A 13,727-nucleotide genomic window follows, 5' to 3' on the forward strand; every position below is an offset into this window, starting at 1 on the left:
AGGCACTGTGGGAGAGTCAAGCTCAGTTTAGCAGGAGATTAGTTCTACAACCTTTGAAGAGATCAAAATCTCAACAATGCTCAAGTGGCATGGTATTTGCATACGATCCACCCAGATCCTCACCATGCTTTAAATCATCTCTAGGTTATTTATAATATTTAATACAATGAAAATGTTATGCAAATAGACTATATCATTTGGGCAATAATGACAAGAAAAAAATTGGTAATGTTCAGTACAGATGCCTTTTTCTTTTTCTGGATTGTGATTGGTTGAATCACAGATATGAAGCCATCCAAATTGGAAAGATGACCGTATTCCTGTTTTCCAAGAGCTTATAATCTAGTAGCTGAGCAAAACGTGAGCATGAAAGTGTGAAAGGTGAGAAGAGATCCAGCAAAGATACAGAAAGAGACCCTTTAGATAGGCCTGATGAAAATCAGCTTCACTTTTCTCTTTTCCTTCCCTTCCTGCTCTCTTCCTATCCTTTTCTTATTCTACTTTTCCTCCTCTTTATAGAGTTTATAAGTCTCCTACTCTGTATAAGCTGTCTGCCTGGTTCACTGCTCAATGCCAGCAACCCAGAATCCTCCCAATTGCCACAGGGCAATTCTGTCCAGGAAAACAATTTCAATAGCACAGTGCTGAGAACAGTGTCTGTCCTTAGCTGGAGTGCTGCCAATTACTTAGTATCCTTGTACAAAGCAAGACTGTTACCACTTGAAAAATCCAGTTGCAGACTTAAGCAATATGCATATATGTTTAGCATAGCAGATTGTGCCAGCCCACATAAATCTGTTTAAAGATCCTGCTCACTGAGTGACTTGTTTTTATTAAAATAAACTCATTTATAAAAATTGTAAATATGACTGATTTTAACAGCTGCGTTGCTCCAGAAGTAAGTTTTTACCCTGGGATTAGCTCAGTTAAAAGAGTTTGCATTTCTTATGCATATGTTTTGTGGTTTGTCATACATAAACCGGTCTGGCAAAACTTCAGTACTGTTAGAGATGAGAAGTCGATCAGCAGGTTTTAAAAAGCACAGCACTTTGGCTTAGAGCCTCTTCTACCTTTGGAACAGTGAAAAAATATATATGTTTGTAGGAAATAAAGAGCTTTGAATAAAAAGTTCTAAGTGCTAGTATCATCTGAAGAACAGGCTTCCAGCAGCACTTTTTGTAGTAGTTTGCTTCTGTTATTATTTTTCCTTTTCTACCTTTTGTGAAAAAATTATATATATATATAGAATGCCATGAAACAGACCAGTCAAAAAGACATCAAACTAAGACACTTTAAACTTTTAACTATAGTTAGGTGAACTTGAGACTTCATCCCTAGTGAAGTGGTCCTACCATTTTCTCTAATGGCTACTTCAGAAGATGAACAAAAATGTTCCAGCTAAGGGTAGTTCAGGCTGAACAAGCTTTCAAAGTCAATCTTGGGTCAAGTCCTTTCTTATTCCTCTTAGTACTTGCTCTGTGAAAATAACAATGTTCTTGGTAACAACAGAAAAAAATAAGTCTATATTCTGCTACTTGTGAAATGCCCTCCCTATTCCACTTCTCCCCTCTTTCTACATCTGACATTGGGCCACATATAGAACTATAGGACAAGAAAAATACAGAGAAAAAAGGTATTTCCCAGTTTTAATCCAAGGAGTAACACTCTGATTCATATTCTTTCTCCTCTCTCTGTTTATGTATATGTATGTGTATGTATGTATATGTGTGTATATGTATGTGTGTGTATATGTATGTATGTGTGTGTATGTATATATGTGTGTGTGTGTGTGTGTGTGTGTGTGTGTATATATATATAAAATATATATATATATATATATATATAAAATAACCGGGATTGAACCCAGGGGTGCTTAACCACTGAATCATATCCCCAGGCCTTTTAATATTTTATTTTTGAGACAGGGTTTGACTTAGTTTTTAGAGCCTTGCTAAGGCTGACTGAGGCTTGCTGAGGGTGGCTTTGAACTTGCAATACTCCTGCCTCAGGCTCCTGAGCACCTGGGATTACAGGCATGAGCCACTGTACCCAGCTTCTGATACACTATTTCACCATCCTGTTATCTCAGTTCATTCACTCATTGCTAGGTAACTCTTTCTACCAGACATTTAGTGGACGTGTCAACACCATGCAGGTCTGAAAAAAGGTGGCAGTATATATTTTTTGGCAAAAATCTTAGATCACAAATAACCCTAGAAAAACATACAACTAAGAAAACATTACTACAGTGAGAAAACATGATTCATTGTGTTGAAAATTTTAGCTGAGGAACGGAAGTAGTAATCCTTCATTTTAACATCCATGAAAATCACTAGGGAATTTTGTTTAAGAATAGTTCTGAGGTCTGGGCTTGTAGCTCAGTGGTAGAGTGCTTGCCTATCACGTGCGAGGCACTGGGTTCAATCCTCAGCACCACATAAAAATAAACAAATAAAATAAAGACATTTAAAAAAAAAAAAAAAAAAGAATAGTTCTGAGACCCCACCCCTGGAAGAGTAAAATTCAGTGAGTCTGGGATAAGATGGTGAATCCACAATTGACATGCAGCTGATAATCTTTTTTTTTTTAGTTGTAGATGGACACAATACCTTTATTTTATTTATTTATTTTTATGTGGTGCTCACATGTGCTAGGCAAGTGCTCTACCACTGAGCTATAATGGCAGCCCCAATAGCTGATAATCTTTTTTAAAATTTTTGTTGTTGGTGGTGGTGTAGATGGATAGAATACTTGTTTATTTATATTTGGGGGATTGGTACTGGGGATTAAACTCAGAGGCACTTGACCACTGAGCCACATCCCCAACCCTATTTTGTATTTTATTTAGAGACAGGGTCTGACTGTGTTGCTCAGCCTTTTGCTTTTGCTGAGGCAGCTTTGAACTCATTATCCTCTGCCTCCGCCTTCCCAGCCACTGGGATTACAGGTATTTTATTTATTTTTATGTGCTACTGCTGAGGATTGAACCTGTGCTCCACACATGCCAGGCAAAGACTCTGCCACTGAGCTACGGCCCTGGCCCCCTGGTAATCTTCATGTAAGCAAGCTACAGGCCTCACTTTGAGAAATATCTATATAAATAGATGCTTATAATCAAGGAAAAACTTTTTTTCCCTTAATAAAATATTCACTGGCATTGAAATCAAATGATCAAATGGTTACTGTTCAAGTCTTGGATCCTCTGCCACTTGTTAACAGTATCAAGCATAACAAACCCACCAAAATGAGTTGGAAATGTGGTTCAGTGGTAGGGTGCTTATCTAGCATGCATGAGGCCCTGGGTTCAATTCCCAACACAGCCCACCAAAATTCAGCAGCTTAAAAGACTAAGCAGTTCTTTAGCTCTGGTATGCATGAGACCCTGGAATCAATCCCCCCCTGCCCTCCCCCACCCCCACCCCCGCCAAAAAAAAAAAAAAGTTTGGACCAAGCTACTGGGGCAGCAGGGGAGGGCAGGGCAGCCCTGTAAAGAAAGGACAGCAGAAGCTGTGAGAAAGGGCAGCTCATTCAGAAGGCGGCTGTGAGCCATGAAACAATGATAACACCTCTCCGGGAGTCTTCTCTCATATTTGAAATTACTTTTCCAATAATATCAAATTATTCAGCTTCAAGGACCTTATAAACAAATACCCATCTTCCCTCTGACTATTTCTTGATAAAATGGGGCAAGGTGACTTTTTTTCTTACCAAATACCCACCTGATGCTTTAGTTTTCACATTAAAAATGCCACAGGCTGGATGGCTTAACCACAGACATTTCTGTTTCTCCTAGTCATGGAGACTGAAAGTCTGAGATCAAGGTGTTAGCAGGGTTGGCTCCTTTGAAGGCAGTAAGGGAAGGATCTATTCCAGGCCTCTTTCTCTGACTTGTAGATGGCCATCTTCTAGGCCTTCACATTATCTCCCTTCTAGTTCTGTGTTCAAATTTCTTCTTCTAAGGATACCAGTCACATAGGATTAGAGTCTCCCGTAATGACGTCTTTTTGAACTAATTGTGTCTGCTAAGACCCTATCTCCAAACATAGTCACATGCTAAGGTCCTGGGGGTTAGGAAATCAACGTAGAATTCTGGGGGCAGTGTGGGTGGGGAGACACAGCACAGAACAGGAAGTCAGTCTTCTCTATAAACAATACTGGGCGATCTGAGCCTGTCCTTTCCACAGGGCAGCATCATGAGCTTATCTTCAGTCTGCCTGTGGGAGCAGCCTTCAGTCCCTGAGAGTATCCAGTACTACTTATTGACTCTTGTCTGTAATTTATTCATAAACCTTTCTTAAAGCTCTGCACCCATGAATAGCTAGCTAGTCATACTACTTTTGAAAGCTTTTTACATTATGAAAACTTTATTTTAAATAATGTATAATCAAATAGCATTTTATCTGTTTTCATATTCCTTAAGGGCGTGGGTTTTCAACCCTGGTTAGACAATAGAATCACCTGATGCTTTGAAAAAATATTTATACCTCAGTTCCATCCCCAAATAAATGAAATGTTCTCATTTATTTGGTTTAGGATGGGACACAGACACTGTGGGGTTTGTTTTGTTTTGTTTTAGAGCTTTCCAAATGATCTAAAATGCAGTCAGTTGTGGAACCACTGGCCTCAGGTAAAGGAGAGGGCAATGAAGCAGCTCTTATGAAGCAGCTCTACCTGCCAGGCTCTGAGGTCAGGCTTTGATATATGTAATTTTCAAAACAATCTATGAGTAGTTATACTCATCCCCCATTGATAGAAAACTGAGACTCAAGAAGCCTGGCTTGATCAAGTTCAAATACTGGGTGGCAGAAGCCTGGGCGAAGCTGGGCGTTGAACGGGACTTTTCCATTTGTTTGTAGAGGGAGGTGGCACAGAAAAAGGACACACCAATTTTTGACCATCTTTTTAAATGAATCTCAGTCTTGCCTTCCACCAACTTTCTATCACAGGGTCAACAACCATCATATGAATGTATCATCTGTTCTTGTGAGAGGAGAACAGGTTACGCTGTAACAAACCCTACATATCCAAGGCTGAACATATGATTTGCTTGTCTTTTGCCAAGGCTTCTTGGAGCGCCCAGTGACTCTCCAGGGCAACCCCTTTCAAGTGGTGACTCAGGGATCCAGGTTGCTTCCTCTTTTGAGCCATACACAGGAAACATGGGTGAACAAATGGACATTTTCGTGGAAGTAAATGTCTTTGCCATGTTACTTTGACCAAAACGCATTTTTGTAGAACGTGTCCAAAAAGATTGAAACCCATGTTTGACTCTAGAGGACCACCTTTTCCACAACATGGTGAAGATTATTCCACTTTTCTGTACCTTGAATAATAACCAAGGTTTGAGACAATGAATATTTACAGGTATGTGTAGATTTAGATGCAATTTGATGTATTTTTATTGTATTATAAACTCCTTAGGGAGAGGCAGAGATCAAATTTCATTCCTATTTGTAGATCTCCTAATGTGTTGCAAACAATTAAGTCTTCAATAGTACATATGTTCATATACACATAAATTCAGCAAGTATTTATTGAAAAAGACAGACGTAGTCCCTAACCTTGTGACTGTAATTAAAGTACCCCAATAATAACTTATGTTGGGTCTTGTCATTTGTAATGTGGTTTAGCTACCATAATTTCATTTTAATATTATGAATTTATACAAATTGCAAATATGGACCAGTTAGTTTGGACTTCTCATTGAGTTACTTTCTCAGTTTGGAATCCACTTACACATTTCTTTCCCTCTGTGTCACAGCTGGATGAGAGGCAAGCAGGTCCCAGTCAGCAAAGTAATGCTATGCTTATATTACACCTGTACCTGTGGTTGAACCCCTTCCTTCTTGATCATACAGCTAGATTTGCAGACTTTAAACAACTTTCTTTAAAAATATTTACCCTGGCCTGGTGTGTTGGTACATGCCTGTGATGCCAGCTATTCAGGAGGCTGAGGCAGGAGGATTGCAAGTTCCAGGCCAATCTCTGCACTTTAGCAAGACCCTGTCTTGAAATAAAAAAACCTGGGAATGGAGATCAGTTTTGAAGTGCCCCTGGGTTCAATCACCAATACCAACCAACCAACCAACCAACCAACCAACCAACCAACAACACTTCCCCAAAGACAGTTAAGCAACAATATGAAATATAAGAAATACATAATTTTCAGTTTGGATATACAAGGATTTTAATTTTTTTTGTCTTTGAGTACTTTAGATGTTTTTAACTACTAAAAGTGACTTTCAATCACTGTAGAAACAAACAAAAAAACAAAAAAATTGAGAAACAAACTCATCTATGTTTTTCCCTTCCTCGCTACCATTAAAATTTTAGTGTATTTGCAGATTAGCTATTTTTAGATGAAAGAAAATGTTAGGTTATCTCTGCTTCTTCTCCTGCAAGGTTATTTGGGCTGAGAATATTAGGAAACTTTTTGGATAGCTAGGATTTTGGTGATTATATTTCATGCCACAGCTGTGAGGTGAAGGTTCAGAAGAAACCAGGGAATTTGTTTGAGTGACGGTGGTAATTTACATTTTCTCCCTAGTGGGGTGGGGAAAGATCTTCAGAAAAATTTAAGGAAGAAACAGAAAAGACACATATGCTGTGGTCCTAAATATAAAACATGTAAACTGAATGAAAAAAAATTCACAGAACATAAGATTGGGGATAATTTATTTTTCTTCCAAAATAATTAAAGCAAAAAAAAAAAAAAAAAAAAAAAAAAGCTTGTCTGATTTTCCTAAATATTCACCACAGTAAATAGCTATAATTGGGATTCATCACACGTAATCAGTTTCCAAATTATTTCATGAATACATTATCTATTGCAATGAGCCCCCTTTTTTTTTTTCCTCCCCTAAGTCAATCTCCAAGCCAGTTCAAAGTTTCACAATGATCCTTTAAATCAATACTTGTAGCTCACAATGTCTGCATGTCCAGAGTAACCATGTCTGGGTCTCTTTGATCCACTAAGCGTTTTAGTCTCATATCTTTTGGACATTTAAATCATTTTGATTCGACATGTGTTCTGAAGATAGAAGTATTCCAAGAGCCCTCTCACTGCATGTTAAGTGCTGTTCTCTGACTCCCAGCCAGAGCTGGGATGTTGGCAGACTGGATTGCTCAAATGTAGTGATTTCATTTCCAACCTTTGTGCACTAAAATTACACAGCCTAAACACTTTCTCTTCTTAAAAACAGAAGAAAAACATAGCATTGCTACAAAATAAAACAATCTTTAAAATGGGAAAAAATTGAAAATAAATTGTTATGCTGTCACAATAAGCTGTTGAGGAAATTAATGCTGGTTTATGAGGATCGATAGCTGAGAAATCTTGCATAGTATTGCATGCCTGTAATCCCAGTAGCTCAGGGGGCTAAGGCACAACTAGAAGTTCAAAGCCAGCCTCAACAATTTAGAGAGCCTATAAGCAACTTAATGAGACCCAGTCTCAAAATTAAATATAAAAAAGGGCTGGGGATGGGTTCAGTGGCTAAGCGCCCCTGGGTTCCATCCCTAGTACAAAAAAAAAAAAAAAAAAAGTTAATTATTGTTGGAGCATTTTATATTTTTCTACTTTTATTTTACAAGGGAGTGAGTATCTTAGGTTGAGTTCCCCCTAAAGTATACCCTAAGAGATATGACAGGGAGTGGTTTATTTGGTAGGTGATACTATAAGGTGCTTGTAGGGAATCGGAGTGGGGGCGAGAAAGGGAAGGAAACTAACAAAGGGGAAAGCTTCAAGCAAAACAATGCTATGGGTCCTGCGCCTCAACCGCTGTGGAGAACCTACCATGCAGAACACACCACAGAGTTGTACCAAAGGGACAAGGAAATGGGCCTCTGCTACTCACAAGGGTGTGAACTCTGTCGCCCCAGCCCACCTCCAGTGGAACCATGAGCAAACCCCAGGTGGAGGTTATAGATGCTTACAGGAAGTTGCCATAGGCTCATACTAGAATGCTCAAAGCCACAGGGAGATGAGTCGGGATATAAAATGTCTGTTCGAGGAATGTGGTTAAAAGCCTGGGTTTTGCCAGGTGTGGTGGTGCACACACATAATCCCATCTCCCGGGGAAGATGAAGCAGGAAGGTGGCAAGTTCCAGACTAGCCTCAGCAAGAGACTGACCAGATTTTGTTTCAGATCTGTGGAGATGTAGCTAATTGGTAGAGTACTTGCATGAGGCCCTGGGTTAAATCCCTAGTACTCCCTGAAGCACATACACAAACATGGGTTCTGAATCATAGACCTAAGTCCTGCTTCTGCCACTTAACATGTGACACTGAATAAATTACTCAATCTGAGCCTCAGTTTAAGTGTAAAATAAAAATAATACAAAACCTACCTTCTAGGCCTTCTGGAGCCATTGGGAGGATTAAACAAGATACAGTAATAAACTGTACACAAGGCAAGAGGGTTCACCACGTGTATCAAAGAACTGGCACAAATGCACATTAGAGGTTATGATGGTGGATTGTGGTTTTGTTAACTTCATGACAGGCTGCTGGGCTTGCACCTCCTTATAATGTAAATTTCACATCATTGTCCAAATTATGTGACTCTGGCTCTTGGCCAGAGCTCTGTGGACATTAGGACTAGTCCAATTCTTTTTCTGGGGAGGGGAGTCGTTGAAATTTAGGACAGAGAATCACTGAGCCTGGATGATTTGGTTTTGCTGAGTCACATTTATGGCAACAATTTTGAGAACTCTTGCCAAGGGCTTGGTGCAGCTCTAGTTTTCTTTCATTGAGTTTTGGGTTTTCCGACCATCCACAAGGTAATTTATGTTCTTTCAAAAATGTACTGTTTTTCTTATGTTAGTAAGAGAGATTTTCTGTAATTTGCAACCCCAAAATCTTAAAAAAAAAAAAAAAAATTTTTTTTTTTTTTTTTAAAATATTTATTTAGTTGTAGATGAACACACAGTATCTGTTTTCATTTGTTTTTTATGTGGTGCTGAGGATTGAACCCCGGGCCTCATACATCTGAGGCAAGCACTTTACCACTGAGCTACAGCCTCAGCCCCCCATTTGTTAATCCAACAATTTAACTGATGACTGCTCTCTTCCTTCATCACTATTTACATATAAACATAGTATTTCTTGGTATTTTGTACTTGTTCCCAGTTAGTAAAAAAGAAAACCCTAACAACCTTCTAGTCACTTTGCTAAGTGACTGTGCAAATTTTCAACTACATAATTACTTAGATGGGTTTCAGTCTCATGAGGATGCCCAACATGTAAAAAATTAACAATAAGGAAACCAACTAAAATTTTTTCCTTTCACAGCCTTAAATCTAACTGAAGCAGCTTCTAAAAATATAATAAAGATAATCCTGTTTCTATTTTAAAACTAGATATTATTACCTAAATCCTACTCTGCTTCTCTAAAGTTTGGGCTTCCTTTCACAGAGCCCCCATTTCTTATTAATCATGTCTTACTTTTGTACTTTTTAATTTTAAAATTTGTTCTAATTAGTTCTACATGACAGTAGAATGCATTTCATTTTGTTGTACATAAACGGAGCACAACTTTTCATTTCTCTGGATGTACACAATGTAGAGTCTTACCATTTGTGCAACCATATATATACCTAGGGTAATGTCCTTCTCGGTCCACCATCTTTCTTACCCCCAAGCCAGCTCCCTATTTTTACTTTTAATCTTCTCTCCTTAAGGGAACTGACATTTAATGTCTACTATAAACCTATTATGGTAGTTGCTGGATAATTGTAAAACAAATAAACTTAACTTCTAACCTTAAAGAGGCAATGATCTTATGGTGAGACAAATATTAAAAATATTTTGGCTACTGGGTGAAGAATGGAGGGGAGTGGGCAAAAAAGACAAAAAAAGAAGCTTCCTGCAGTTTGTCTAGACCTGTGATGATAGTGGGTGGAGAGAGCAAGGTGGAGGAAATGGAGAGAATGGAGGTGGGGCATGTTGGAGGCAGAATAGTCAGGACATGGTGATTGACCCAAAGTTGAGGGAGAAGGTTTTAGGTTTCTGGCTTCAGCATTTCAAGGGATAGTGGTGGCATTTATTGACAGAAGGAACTTCATGGGGGTGGAAGGTTTCAGGGAAAAAATCAGTCTATAGTTTAGAACAGTGCGTGACCTGGAGATAGAAATTTGGAATACAGATGACATTTAAAGTCTTGAAAATAAGGAACAATAAATGTAAAGAGAACAGAAGAGAACCTAGGCTAAGCTCCAGACTACGTGAAGGCTAAGGGTATATGAGAGCGCCATAATTAAATTAAAAATAGGGCCAGGGAGCACTGGGGTTGTGACTCAGTGGTACAGTGCTTGCCTAGTACTGGGTTCAACTGATGATTTAAAAATAAAAGCATATTTAACATATAGCAAGAAAAAAACCAAACACTTGTATATTTCATGATAATAAAAATGTGTTGCCATAAAAATCTATAATAATAATTTTAGAGGAAACAGTATCAACATTGGGAAATATAGTTAATTAAATGACATTTTTATGCAAATATTTAATTGTATGTTACTACTAAGAATAAACAATTGATTCTGTGGCAAATGAGTCATTAAAGTGTGAATTTAATTTTAAAAACTAGAAATATCTTCACTTTATTTCCAGTTGAACATCTTACTGTTAATGGGCAAGTACACTGTTTCAGGTTTTGATGATTGTAAACACTGCCACTTAAAATATTCTTGTGTCTGTCACATGTTACAGTTCTACTTGGGAATTAGGGAAAAGCATTTAAAATAGGATAATTCAAGGGAAGATTATGGGTATAGGAGAGTGACAGCTTGTAACTTGGGGCTTGTTATCTCTACTCTTCATGCCTTTACTGGTTAAGAATTGCATTCCACTATCAATAACAGAGGCCCACCCAAGAATAGTTTAAACAAGGCAGTTTACTCCTCTTTCAAGAGGTCCAGATGCAGTTAAGTGTTTGAACAGCAATCCCCTGAAATTATCATAAGCACGAGTCCTTTCTGATTTCATGAAGTAGATCAGGATACCTCATAGTCCAAGACAGTTTCAGGAGTACAAGACATTATGTATGTGTGATGTAGATATCACACATGCTATCTGTCCTCCAGATAGCAGGAAAAGGAAGCACAGAAGGCAGAGATGCACTCACCCTTTACCATCCAAAGAGCTTTCCTAGAAACTGAGCACACTTCCTTTTGTACTTCATTGGCCAGTCCTGTCATGAGGCCACATTTTTTGCAATGGAAGAAATATTTCAAATTTCCAGGTGAAAACATTACTCAGCATTGTTACAGGGAACAATGGAGGAAAAAAAATGGGTATTTCAGGAGGCCAACTGGCAATATTTCTTTTTAAAAAAAATATTTATTTTTTAGTTGTAACTGAACACAATATTGGCAATATTTCTCATGAGTTTTTTAAAAATTTGTTCTAATTAGTTATACATGACAGCAGACCTAATGAATTTTTATGTTCACAATATCCAGCAGGAAGCAGAAATTACTCCCTTTCCCCATGCTCTTCTCTAGAAGTCAAGGCATAACCTAATTTTGTTTGTTTTGTTTCTGGTGCTGGGTATTGAACCCAGGGCCTTGTGCATGCAAGGCAAGCACTCTAACAACTGAGCTGTATCCCCAGCCCTCATAACCCACTTTTAACAAGTGGGGAATGTGCACTAGCTTTGCCTTTTGCTTTAATTCCATCAGGGCTATCTATAAGCATGCACTGTGGGATTAGGCTTATTCCAAGCTTCTGTCTTTGCTCCATCACACACAATATGCCGAGTATTCTGTTGCTCAAAAATTGTAATTTTTCAGTGGAGAAATCCTGGGAAACACATCAGCCAGTAATTAAGGTTAATCAACAACCCAAGTCAAATTTGATAGTATGCAACCATCACATGAACATTTTACCTGCAATCTTCCTCCACAAATTCTGTAATTCTGGTCTATTTACAAGAAATATATCAGAATAATGATTTAAAGAGAGGCATCTTTCAAACTATTTGACCAGTATTCCTAAAAACTATTAATGATGAGCAAAAATATCCATATCCATTGAGTTCTTTTTAAGAATCCTATATGGTACAGCAGTTTTTAAACTTTAAAGCACAAGATTTATTTTTTTAAATATTTATTAACTTTAGGTGGACATAATATCCTTACTTTATTTTTATGTGGTGCTGAGCTCGAACCCAGTGCCTCACACATGCCAGGTGAGCATGCTACTACTTGAGCCATATCCCCAGCTCCAAGATTTTAAATTTTTGACGAAGTCAAATCTTTTTTTAAATTCTAATGGATAAGTTTCTTAGACCCATTTTGTTAATTTTTACAATATGGTATGAAGTGAGAGGATCCAGCTTCATTCTTTTGATATATAGGCTTATTTCTGGACTTTCAGTTTTACTTGAGGGAGCTGTCATTATGCATGTACCACACTGCTTTAGAGCATAGTTTTTTTTTGTTTGTTTGTTTTTTTAAAGAGAGAGTGAGAGAGGAGAGAGAGAGAATTTTTTTTTTTGATATTTATTTTTTAGTTATTGGCGGACACAACAAACATCTTTGTTTGTACGTGGTGCTGAGAATCGAACCAGGGCCGCGCGCATGCCAGGCGAGCGCGCTACCACTTGAGCCACATAGTTTTGTGTTGTGTTTCAAAAGCAGCAAGAGTTTTTTTTTAAATAAAGTTCACCCCCATGTGGAGTACCTTGAAATTCCGTATGAATTCTAGGAGTGACTCATCCATTTTTCAAACAAGGCAACTAGGATTTTGATAGAGATCACACACTGAATATGTTGATTGCTTTGGATCACTGACAGCGACAAACAGCATCTTCTGCTTCATGAATACAGGGTGTCTTTGTTTATGTAGGTCTTCGTTCTTTCAGCAATTTTATAGTTATCAATGTACACAGGCTGGGACCTCCTGGGCTTAATTTATTTGTAGGTGTTAATACAAATGAAATTGCTTAATTTCCTTTTTGGACTTTTGTTATTGTTGATATATACAAATATAACTGATTTTTTTAACTCTAAAAATATTTTGTTGAATTTATTTATAGGGTCCACAGCTTAACAACTTTTTTGGGGATTCTTTAGAATTTTCTATACATAAGATGTAATTCTTGACTATAGATATTTCCACTTTTTCCTTTACAATTTGGATGACTGTCCCCCTCCCTCCTTTAAATTTAAATGCTGCAGATGGACAGTACTTTTAAGTAAAACCAAAAACAAAACAAAAAATCTAACCTTGTAGGGCTGGCTGGGGTTGTGGCTCAGCAGTAGAGTACTCACCTAGCTCGTGTGAGGCCCTGGGTTCAATCTTTAGCACCACATAGAAAATAGATCAAACAAAGGTATTGTGTCCTACTACAACTAAAAAGTAATTATTAAAAAAAAAATAAATAAATCTGGGGCTGGGGATGTGGCTCAGCGGTAGGGTACTCGCCTAACATATGGGAGACCCTGGGTTCCATCCTCACCACCACATAAAAATAAAGGTATTATGTCCAACTACAACTAAATATATATACACACACACATATATTAAAATATATATCTAACCTTGCAATTTCATCAGGGTTTTCAAACTCTACATAGGCATGTAGAACTATCACTTTCAAAATCTGCAAACAGTATGCCATGAAAAAAACAAGAACAATAAGCATTTTAGTCTTTCTAAAGAACACACATCATATTAACATTCTAGGCAGCATTTTATTGATTGATTGACACAGGATCTCACT

The sequence above is a fragment of the Callospermophilus lateralis genome, chromosome 16 (assembly GCF_048772815.1).
Source record: "Callospermophilus lateralis isolate mCalLat2 chromosome 16, mCalLat2.hap1, whole genome shotgun sequence".
Classification (NCBI taxonomy): Eukaryota; Metazoa; Chordata; class Mammalia; order Rodentia; family Sciuridae; genus Callospermophilus; species Callospermophilus lateralis.